Source organism: Sus scrofa, chromosome 17, assembly GCF_054392235.1.
Source record: "Sus scrofa isolate SSC_HxYL_T2T_F1_AM1 chromosome 17, Sscrofa_HxYL_maternal_Yorkshire_Landrace_v2.0, whole genome shotgun sequence".
Taxonomy (NCBI): Eukaryota; Metazoa; Chordata; class Mammalia; order Artiodactyla; family Suidae; genus Sus; species Sus scrofa.
Window position 1 is genome coordinate 40,994,189 of NC_139399.1, and position 12,320 is coordinate 41,006,508.

The window sequence follows — 12,320 nt, forward strand, 5'->3', positions numbered from 1 at the left end:
TCCACCAGCTCGTCACCCATGGCTCCTTCCTTCCTTCATCCACGCCGTTTCTCTAATACCCAGCACTTGGCATTAACGGTTTACACTCCCAAACAACTTAAAAAGAGAAAGCAGCATTCAAACGTGAAGAAGTATGTCTTTCCTTTCCTCTTTTTTTCTTTTTACGGCCACACTGTGGCATATGGAAGTTCCTGAGCTAGGGATCAAATCAGAGCTGCAGCTGCAGGCCTGGGCCACAGCCACAGCAACACAGAATCTGAGCCACATCGATGACCTAGGCTGCAGCTTGCAGCAATATCCGATCCTTAACCCACTGAGCAAGGCCAGGGATCAAACCCGCATCCTCACGGACTCTATGTCAGGTTCTTAACCCGCTGAGCCACAATAGGAATGCCAGTGTGCTTTTTCTTAAGAGGCACTTGTAACTTATAAGGTTACATGTGTAAAATTTTTTGTGTAGTCCTGTCTCCTCCACTACAGCTCTTCCCCTGCCCATTCTGGCTCTCCGCCTGGGTCCTCGCACACAGGATGCTGATAACTGGCTGAAGAAAGAGAGAAAGGAGAGGGCCACGCTGACCGAGGGGAACCCAGCAAGGAACAAGCTCTGTAGATAGAGCTTGGCTGAGTTCAAGGCTGGCTCTGACTGTGCTGACAAGGGGGCTGGTCTGGGGCTGGCTGGATCAGAGACTGGTTTTCTGGAGGAGACAGAGCAGCCAGGAGCCCCCACAGCCAAGTCCCAAGCATTCCTGGCACACTGGCCCAGTCTGTGGGCTCCACAAGCAGTCTCAATAGCCCAGGGTCTGCACATTTAATACACGAGGTTCCCGGGGTCCCAAGAAAGTGCCTTGCTCAAAGCCACTCCGTAACAGATGCCTCAAGTGGATTCCAACCCATGCTTGGCCAAGCTCTTGTTCTCACCGCGTATTGGGGTGGGGAGGGGGGTCATCCAGAGGCGCTGGTAAAAAATGCAGAATCCAGAGCCTCACCAACAACCCCCTCAGATTATGATCCAAAAGTTATGGGGTAGAGAAGAAATCCTCTTTTTTAACAGGTACCCAGCTGCTTCCAATAAGAGCTATCCACACAGGGAACTATATCTAATCACTTATGATGGAACATGATAGAAGATATGAGAGAAAGAATGTATCTATATGTATAACTGGGTCACTATGCTGTTTGGCAGAAATTGGCCCAACATTGCAAATCTGCTGTAATAAAAACAAAGGAACAACAACAAAAAAGAGCTGTCCAGTCTTGATAGAAATGAGGAGAGTTTACCAGTAGGAACATTCACCAGAATGGCCCAGAATAACCAGAGCTGAGATTAGCTCAGCATTTACTATGTACCAGGCACAGTTCTGAGGGTGGATTAACTCCCTGACTCCTCCTAGAAAATCCACAAAGAAGGAGTTATCATTATCTCTACCTCCTATTCTATTCTATTCTATTCTATTCTATTCTATTCTATTCTATTCTATTCTATTCTATTCTATCCTATCCTATCCTATCCTATCCTATCCTATCCTATCCTATCCTATTCTTTCTATTCTATCCTATTCTTTCTATTCTATTCTATTCTATTCTATTCTATTCTATTCTATTCTATTCTATTCTATTCTATTCTATTCTATTCTATTCTATTCTAAATGAAGAAAGGGAGCCAGACAAATTGAGGTTGGGGAGGACCTCTCTGACAAGTTATAAATGAGGAAACAGGCCCACAGAGATACATAACTTGGTTAATGCCACAGAACTTTGGACGGCCAGGCCTGATTCTGGACATGTGGGACCAGGCCTTTGAGTCACCACACTGAACAGCCTTCCACAACTGCTGAAGGAGCCCAGGAGGAATGACTGGTGCTTCCTGGGATGCTGGCTGGGGAAAGGGCAGTCAGGGAGCACTTTGGAAAAACACACCATCTAGGACTCCTAAGAGCGGAAGTCAACCACGGCGATGCCACTGCAGACAGAGAGACTGGAACAGTCGCATGGCACTTGGCAGAGGCCTGGGCAGGTGGAGGGGGTTGTCCATGTGTGTGAGCCTGTGTAGAAGGGAATGGCCATGGGTGGGGCTGGAGAGGAGCCAACAGGTCCGAAACTCTGGGGGCGGGGCCCCGACCGCTGCTTCAACACGATCTTCAGGGGATGCTGATGTTTGTAAATGAGCGTGAGGTCCTCTGAGCTAGAGCATCTCAGAGGGGCCTTCCTTGGGGCCTCGAGGTTTCTGGGGCCTTTTCTTAGTCTCCTGCTTAATTTCTCCAGTTTACTCCACACACATAATCACTCCGTTGACACAGGGGAGTGGGGAGGGAGGAAGGCTGGATTCATGAGGTGCTCTCTGGAGTTGCTGTCATGGCGCAGCAGAAACGAATCTGACTGATGATATCCATGGGGACACAGGTTCGATCCCTGACCTCACTCAGTGGGTGAAGGATCCTGTGTTGCTCTGAGCTGCAGTGTGGGTCACAGACGTGGCTCGGATCTGGCATTGCTATGGCGTAGACTGGCGGCTACAGCTCCTGATTCAACCCCTAGCCGGAGAACCTCCATATGCTGAGGATGCGACCCTAAAAATCCAAAAACTAAAACTAAAAGTAGTCATAAATAATGCTAGCTAATATTTAAAAAAAAAAAAAAAAGTGCTTCCGTTTTGAAAACAGTGAGTCCAAGACCAGAAGTACTTCCACAGTAAGACATCCCGGGTGAGCGTGGTGACAGAGTCTGCTTGACTTGCCTGATGGTGTTGGTGAGTGGGCATTAAGTGGCCTCAAGCAGATTCATTTCTGGCTCCTTTGTCCCCAACAGCAGGCTTGCGGCAGGACCTCGAACAGATTAAGTACACAACAAAGGCGTGTAGCTGTCCACATCCTTACCCCTAGGAGTTGGAGTGTAACCCTGGCACTCTGCCCATCTTTGCTGGGACCCCCAACCCATGCTCCAGCTCCATGGGCCCCCTGCCTGTTCGCAGATGAGGGGAGCCGGCTCTTTGCTCCAGGATTGTGGCCCCTGCACTTCCTCTGCCCAGGATCCTTTCCTCCAGGCTCTCTCACTTTAAACAATCTCTGTTCCAGGGCCGCCTCATCCGAGAAGCCTCCGTGGCCACTGTTGCAAAAGTGGTCACCCATCCCCATTTGACTGTACTTACCCTATTTTGGTTTTCTTCCACTGGGCAGTATTCGGCATATTTATTTGTTTATTATTGACCTCCCATCTCAACCAGAATATTAATTTCATGAGAGCGAAGACTTTTTTGTCTACCACTAAAACCCCAGCTGATAGAACAATACCAAGCATCTAAGCACTGAATAAACCTTTGTTGGATGAAAGAATGAATGAGAACGTCAAGATAGCCTTAGCCTAGGCCAAAGCAGCTACATAGATTTTGAGATTCTTTGAGAATTTTGAGATTCTTGCCCTTGAGCCAAGGATGAGGCCTGGGGCTACGGTTTAGGTCAGAGGCACCTATTTCTCATTCATTCATTTGTTAATATTCCAAAATATATATTAAATAAGACCCTACTTGGAGTTCCCATCATGGGGCAGTGGAAAAGAATTGAGCAGGAAACATTGATCGAAACCTGAGGTTGCAGGTTCGATCCCTGGCCTCACTCAGTGGGTTAAGGATCTGGCGTTGCCATGAGCTGTGGTGTAGGTCACAGACGTGGCTCGGATCCTGCATTGCTGTGGCTGTGATGTAGGCCGGCAGCTGTAGCTCTGATTGGACCCCTAGCCTGGGAACCTCCATATGCCACAGGTGCAGCCCTAAAAAGCAAAGGTAGGCAAGGTACAAGATGCTAAGGTAGGCAAGCGCGATACAGTGATTAGCAAAGACAAGTAGTGCACTTGATATCCTAGAGTTGACAGTCCAGATACTGTAGAATAATCACACACACAAATTTTTTTTTTTTTTTTTTTTTTTTTGCTATTTCTTTGGGCCGCTTCTGTGGCATATGGAGGTTCCCCGGCTAGGGGTCGAATCGGAGCTGTAGCCGCCGGCCTACGCCAGAGCCACAGCAACCTGCGATCCGAGCCGCGTCTGCAACCTACACCACAGCTCACGGCAACGTCAGATCGTTAACCCACTGAGCAAGGGCAGGAACTGAACCTGCAACCTCATGGTTCCTAGTCGGATTCGTTAACCACTGCACCATGACGGGAACTCCTTTTTTTTTTTTTTTTGGTTTCTTTTTTTGGTTTTTTTTTTTACACACACAAAATATAAATGTGCAACAAGGAAAGGTGCCTGGTGCTCCGGATCCCTCTAGTGGAAGGACCTGATCTAGTCTGGGTGGATAAAGAGAGCTTCCCTGAGGACGTATAGAATGAGCAGGAGCTAAGAGGAGGAAGGACGATGGTGGAGAACATTCTAGATGGTGAGAGGAGCATGGACAAAGGTCCTGTGGCAGAAGAGGGAAGCCTGGTGAGCGTGAGGGAACAGAAGGAGGCCAGAGAGTCTGGAGCAGAGAGAATGATGGGGAGGGTGGCTGAGAGAGTCTGGAGTGGGGGTGGGAGCTTAGAGATCACAATGCGGGATTTTGCCTTGATCCTAAGAATGATGCAGAACCACTGAGGCATTTTAAACTTGTGTAGGCCTTGGGTGTGTGGGTGGCATGATCAGATTTTTGTTTTAAAAAAGAACTCTCTGACAACCCATTTGAATACATATTTTGAACTCAAAATGCTATATTTATTTATAAAATAAGCAGTGAATAAAAATGATGGGGTAGAGCTAGATGCTTTGGTTCAAATCAGAGATTTACCACTCGTTACCTGTGTATCCTTGGGAAAATTACTTAATCTCTCTGCCTCAGTTTTCTTTTGCATCAGATGGGGGTGATAATCAGTATTTACTTCATAGGGTTGTTGTGAGGATCAAATTAGCCGAAACATACAAAGAGCTTAGAACAGTGTCTAATTCACAGTATGCACTCCGTAATAGAAGTTATGATTCTTATGGTAAAATTTAATGCTGATAGTATTGTTATCCCCATCGAACAGAGGAAAAACTGCAGCACAAAGAAGTTAAAGCGTGCACTCAAGGTTGTTAGGCAAAGTGATAGAAACATAACTCAAACCCTGTCTAACCTCAACATTATCAGACATCCCAGCAGCCAAGATAAATAAGACTGGCTGGGTGATCAGTTCTTGGAGCAAAGTTCCAAAATGGATCTGGGAAATTCGTGGAGACCAGCTAAAGGGTGAACGGTCTTAAGTAATTAAGCTACCTTGACAACAGCCATTCATTCTTCACAAATTGAATACATACGAAGCACCAGGCCCAGTACTGGAGAGTGAGAATGCGGACGTAAGTTAAAATATAGATGCTGACTCAACAAGATCACAATCTCCCATCCGAGTACTAACCAGGCCTGACCCTGCTGGGCTTCTGAGATCAGATGAGATCAGGCACATTCAGGGTAGGATGGCTATAGACAGCAAGATCACAGTCTAGTGGAAGAGATAGGCCAGTAAGCAGGAGGGGGAAAATTACATGAAAGTGTAGATGTTGTGATTGAATGTCTTTTAAGCTAAGTCTCACCTGATGTTGCATTTACGGACAGAGAAAGTTCTGTTGGCCTTGGCTCAGCCTTCATAAAGTTTGGGACCAATCTGGATGTTATTGACTAGAAGTAACAGAAATGTACAACAATAAGGATTTTTTTTTTTTAATCTCAATTGCAAAAATTCAAAGACGTTAGTAGGCAGGCAATTTGACTAAAGCAAAGATCCAAGTTTCCTCTTTAAAACAACTTCCAGATGGTAGTGTGAGGACCTCTACAGACCATCTCTCAAGTGGAACCATCATAACTAGTAAGTGTTTTTTGTTTTCTTTTGTTTTGTTGTCTTTTTAGGGCCACACCTGCAGCATATGGAGGTTCCCAGGCTAGGGGTTGAATCGGAGCTGTAGCTGCCAGCCTACGCCAGAGGAATGGCAACACTGGATCTGAGCTGCATCTGCGATCTACACCACAGCTCACAGCAACACAGGATCCTTAACCCACTGAGCAAGACCAGGGATCAAACCCGCAACCTCATGGTTCCTAGTCGGATTCGTTTCTGCTGCACCATGATGGGAACTCCTAAATGGTTTTTTTTTAAGCCACTTAAAATCTTCTGGAAATTGTCTTATAGACATACAGCAAATGAATAAATATTTCATGGTAAGCAAGAAGAGCAAATGTCTATGCCATTTGAATGATGGTTTGTTAGCTCCCCTCTCTCCCAGTTCAGGATGGTGAAGCTCGGCCCTGGGTGGTTACAGGAAGAACACAGGACTCTGTCTTCCCCAGATTGCTGCTCAAGCTTAGAGTATTGCACAGGTCGCTTGCAATTCTCACCCCACTCAATTCCAGGTTGCAGAGGCTAATTCCAGGCAAGAGTGGCTGGGAGGCCTAGGCCTACTTTCCTCTCCTCAGCCCTACACATAGGATGGAACCCTATCCCAGGTGTGACAGGCTGAGAATGCTAGAGTCCTTCTTGATCATAAGGCAGAGTTTCCATACCAGGAGATGCAAGCCACAAAGACCAGAAGTTACCCCATTTTTTAGAAGCAAGGATATTACTGTGAGAAGGGCAGGCTTCAGGAGGAGTAGCATACAGGTTTTACCCAGGGCAAGAAAGGAGGCTTTAAACAGAGAACTCTCTGGGAGTTCCCACTGTGGTGCAGCAGAAATGAATTTGACTGGTATCCATGAGCATGCAGGTTCAATCCCTGGCCTTGTTCAGTGGGTTGGGGAATCCGGCATTGCCATGAGCTATGGTGTAGGTTGCCAACACAGCTTGGATCCTACATTGCTGTGGCTGTGGTGTAGACTGGTGGCTACAGCTCTGATTTGACCCCTAGCTTGGGAACTTCCATATGAAAAAAAAAAAAAAAAAAAAAGAAAGAGAGAGAGAGAGAACTCTCTGAAGTTCCAACCCAAAGAACTGACTATACTGGGAACAGAATGAGGGGAAGTTCAATCCTAAAGTTGCTCTCAAATACAATAAAAATTCAAAAAAAAAATTCATTGCTCCTTAAAAGCAATAACAAGGACATTGGTAGAAAGGAAATGAAGCCCTAAAGGAGCAAAGTATTTATAGACTATTTAAATTGACATTAATCTGAAGTAGATTGTTTTAATTTAAGATATTAATTGTATTCTCTAGGGAGACCAGAAAATAATTTTAAAATACAGTAAAACACAAAGGAATTAAAATGGTACATTAGAAAACACAGTTGGAGTTCCCGTTGTGGCGCAGTGGTTAACGAATCTGACTAGGAACCATGAGGTTGCAGGTTCGATCCCTGCCCTTGCTCAGTGGGTTAATGATCCGGCGTTGCCGTGAGCTGTGGTGTAGGTCGCAAACACGGCTCAGATCCCGCGCTGCTGTGGCTGCGGCGTAGGCCGGCAGCTACAGCTCCGATTCGACCCCTAGCCTGGGAACCTCCATATGCTGCGGGAGCGGCCCAAAGAAATGGCAAAAAGACAAAAAAAAAAGAAAGAAAAAAGAAAAAAGAAAACACTGTTATAATTAAGAAGGCAAAGATGGAGGAATGGAGAAACAAAAAGACACAAAAATGTAGAAATAGAAGAAAACAAAGCAATGGCAGAAATAAAGCCTGCTTTATCAGCAATTACATTAAATGCAAATAGATTTAAATACTCCAAATAAAAGGCAGAGACTGATAGAATGGATAAATGGAACAAAGTGCTGACTCCATGAAACAACTCCATGCTGACTGCAAGAGATACACTTTAGATTAAAAGCCACTAACAAAGTTAAAGTAAAAGGATGGAAACAGATCCCCTGTGCAAACAGTAACAAAAAGAGAGTTGGAGTGGTTGTAAAAATAAGAAACAAAATAGACTTTAGATAAAAAATGTTACTAGAGACAAAAAGGACATTAATAAGACATAGTGGGCATATAAGAATTATAAACATATATGTACCTAACAACAGAGCAACAAAATACTTGAAGCAAAAACTGACAGAATCGAAGGGAGAAATAAACAATTCAACAACATGTTTCCTAAGTGGGGTAGAGTCTTGACACAAGAAATTTTAGCATTGTTTGGAGTTTCTGTCACGGCGCCGAGGAAATGAATCCAACTAGGCACCATGAGGTTTCGGGTTTGATCCCTGGCCTTGCTCAGTGGGTTAAGGATCAGGCATTGCCATGAGCTGTGGTGTAGGTTGCAGACACAGCTTGGATCTGGTGTTGCTGTGGCTGTGATGTAGTTCGGCGGCAACAGCTCTGATTAGACCCTTAGCCTGGGAACCTCCATATGCCCTGGGTGTGGCCCTAAAAAGACAAAAGACCAAAAAAAAAAAAGAAAGAAAGAAAGAAATTTTAGTATTGTTAACAGAAACAGTCAAGTAAATCACACTCACAATTTCAATATTTCTTGCATGCTTGGCTTAGGAATAATTTATGTATATTTCGTATTTTTAAAGTACTTGTAATATTTAAGATTATTTGGTATATTGGACCATTTAAGAAGTCAATTTATGATTCCAATTGAAAAATGTAATTGAGTAATTGATTTAGATTTATAATTTTACATTAAAAAGTATAATGATTTTATTAAGTTTGTAAAATGATTTGAAACATGTAAGAAGCCTTAAAAGTCACCAGACTGCAAACATTACTTACATATTTAAAATTTTTTATTTATTGAAGTGCTTAAAAATAAAATCAACTGTATTAAATTTCATAGTACAGTTTAAAATGTTTAAGTTAATTGCAAAGGCCCCCTGAAATCCACTTACAAAATTTTTCTAGATCTAGAGGTAGAATAAAGATTTATAAGTTGAACTTAACAGTTTAAAGCACTGGGCATTTTTTTGTTTGTTAGTTTTATGGCTGAATCTGCAAGTAATGAAAGTTTCAAGGCCAGGATTGAATCTGAGCCACAGCTGGGACCTACCAAAGCCATAGCTGCAGCAATGCCAGCTCCTTTAACCCACTGCACTGGGCTGGGGATCGAACCCAAGCCTCCACAGCGAACCAAGCCACTGCAGTCAGATTCTTCACCCACTGCATCACAGCAGATACTCCAAGAACTCAGTTTTTAACTTCTAATCTTAATATATTTAATGTTCAATTTAAAATGTAAAATAGGGAGTTCCCGTCGTGGCGCTATGGTTAACGAACCCGACTAGGAACCATGAGGTTGCGGATTCGGTCCCTGCCCTTGCTCAGTGGGTTGACGATCCGGCGTTGCCGTGAGCTGTGGTGTAGGTCGCAGACGCAGTTTGGATCCTGAGTTGCTGTGGCTCTGGCGTAGGCCCGTGGCCACAGCTCTGATTGGACCCCTAGCCTGGGAACCTCCATATGCTGAGGGAGCGGCCCAAAGAAATAGCAAAAAGACAAAAAATAAAATAAAATAAAATGTAAAATAAATGTAAATGTAATGTATATTTCTGTGCATAAAAGTCATCCTCAGGGACCCGCACTAATGTTTCAGGAATGGGCACATGACCCACCAGAGCCAATGAAATGTGAGAAAATGTTTGCCCAAATTTCTGGAAAGGCGAAGCTGTTTTTTTCTCATTTCTGTAAGGGCTACCGGGGCATATCTTCTCTCTTCCCTTAGTCGAGAGTGTGGATGATGAGAAGTCTAGAACAATGGGACCATGATGCTTCCGGGAGAACATGGACCTATTTTGTGATGAGGCAAGTATGGAGCCAGAGGAAAAGCTAAACAACACAGCACAGTGAGCAAAGTGATGGCTTTTTTTTTTCTTTTTGCCTTTTCTAGGGCCGCTCCTGCGGCATGTGGAGGTTCCCAGGCTAGGGATCGAATCGGAGCTGTAGCCGCCGGCCTACGCCAGAGCCACAGCAACGCGGGATCCGAGCCGTGTCTGCAACCTACACTACAGCTCACGGCAACACTGGATCCTTAACCCGCTGAGCAAGGCCAGGGATTGAACCTGCAACCTCATGGTTCCTAGTTAGATTCATTAACCACTGTTCCACGATGGGAACTCCTGCAAAGTGATGGCTTTTGATGACATCATTTGAACTGCTGGACCAACCCTTACCTGAATCTGTACCTAGACTCTTTGGTTACTCTTTTCTGTTTAAGACAGATTCAGGTGGATTATCTAAAGGTGTCCTGACCAGTAGAAGGAGTCAGTGTAATGTTATGCATTGAGCCTGGACTTGGATTCAGGTTATATCTGGGTTCAAACCCTGACATAGTATTCATTGCCTTTGAGGGTCTCGGTCTCCTCAGAGACTGAAATCTTCTTTCTGGGTCTCAGTCCTCTTTCGAAAAATGGCAGTAACCCTTTTACCCACATACCAAAGGTGCCCAGCAAGCACCTCTCAAACACTCTAAGTGATGAAGAAATGTGCCCATTTAACATGTTTTGGTTGCTGGGGACCAAACAGGAACAGAGCCCCTGCCTCATGGATAAGTCCATTCCTTTTCCTCTGTTTTGCTTTTATTTCTATATGCTCATATCATATGTGCCCCAACAGTAAACAGCACAGCTGAACTGACTCTCCTCCTCCTGTGCATTGGATACAAAGTTACCTTACACCCCAAGACTCCAACACATTTTGTTGCTTTACCAAGATTCCCAAGACCAGGAGTTCCTGCTGTGGCGCAGTGGAAACTAATCTGACTAGTGTCCTTGAGGACGTGGGTTCAATCCCTGGCCTTGTACAGTGGGTTAAGGATTGATAGTGTTGCTCTGGCTGTGGTGTAGGCCAGTAGGTGTGGCTCTGATTTGACCCCTAGCCTGGTAACTTCCTCATGCCTAGAAACTTCCATATGCTGTGAGGCCCTAAAAACCAAAAAAAAAAAAAAAAAAGATTCCCAAGATCCCTTTGCTGTATGTTGTAGTTATTTGTCTCCAACAGTGGTTTACTGTCTCCACTATACTCAGAGTATCTTGCTGACAAGCAGCATGGGGCCTGGTATGCAATAGGTACTTAATGTGTACTTGATGAACAAATCAATTAATTTAATATCATACTTACTTTTGGCCATGCCCACGGCATGCAGAAGTTCTGGGGCCAGGGATTAAACCAGTGCCTGAGCAGCGACCCAAGCCACTGCAGTGAAAACACCAAATCTTTAACCTACTGAGCCACCATGGAACTCCTAAATCAATTAATTTAAATCCAAAGAAAGCCCTTAAACTCTCATTCTGTCTGTTTTCTCATATGTAAAAGAGAGACTCTACTCTTGGTTGAGTTTTATTGCCCACGATGCCTGTTCCTGTTCCTGCAAGCTAGAAATGGCAGATCCTTTCCAGGCTCTTGTTTGGTCATCCCTTCCTCCAGTGGGATCCTGAAGTTGTTGATGATGAAGAGACTAAAACTATTGCAAACTAACAGCTGATATGGCAGCATCCATCACTGGTTTCATTTTGCTGCCTTGGCTTTGCCTGTGGATGAGTTTGAGACACACTATTAACTTTGATGCTTCACTGGAGGGCTGTTCTGAGCCTTCGGTAATGAGATTTGGCAGTTCTTTTCTGTTCTCACTGGGGCTGGAGCTGCGCCTGTTGGTTCCAGACATCTGATTAAATCGTCCTCTGAATTTGTCTCTAATTCTCAAACATGAGTAAAATCAAGTAATTTGGGGCATGATTTCCTTCAGCTACCTCTGTACTAGTTAGGAATGTGTTTAGTGCAAACAGAAAATCTGACTCCAGAGACTATAATCCAGTCGAGGTTTATTTTTCTAATATAATGAGACCAGAGACTGTTGGTTTTGGTTCAGCAGCTTAACTATGTCAGGACACACACCTTTGCAAATTCTCTTGGCCTTTTCCTCATAGTAACAAGATGGCTGCCACCACACCAACCATCGTGTCTGTGTTCAGGGTAGAAGGAGAAAGCAAAAGCTTTAAGAACCCCCAAACCCACACTGTGACTTTTGTTTGGGTCTCATTTGCCAGAACTGGGGCATGAGGCCACCCTTAGCTGAAAAGAAGGGAATAGGACTGTTGAGATTGGGTTAGGCTGGTTGTAATCCATGCCATAGATCTGGGCACACAATCTTCCTGGGTATGTCCACCTCAACCTTCAGATGCTACTGCTGTTGTGTTTGGAGCATGCTTCTTGTGCTTGGAGTTGCAATCTTTTACACTTTTATCCAAATCCTGGGCCTCCCTTCCTCTTGCGATCCTAATAAGATTGGCCAGAACCCTTGGCCAGGAAGCCCTGTTAAAGGTTCCTTTTAGGTATCCGTGATTTTCCAGGGTGGAGTAGGAGTATGGCTGAGGTTCCTCAATGTCAATTTCAGCTTTGGACTCCTATTTCCCCAAGTGTTGCTCCTGTTCCACTCTGGGTTCCATCCTTCAAATGTCCCCTTGCT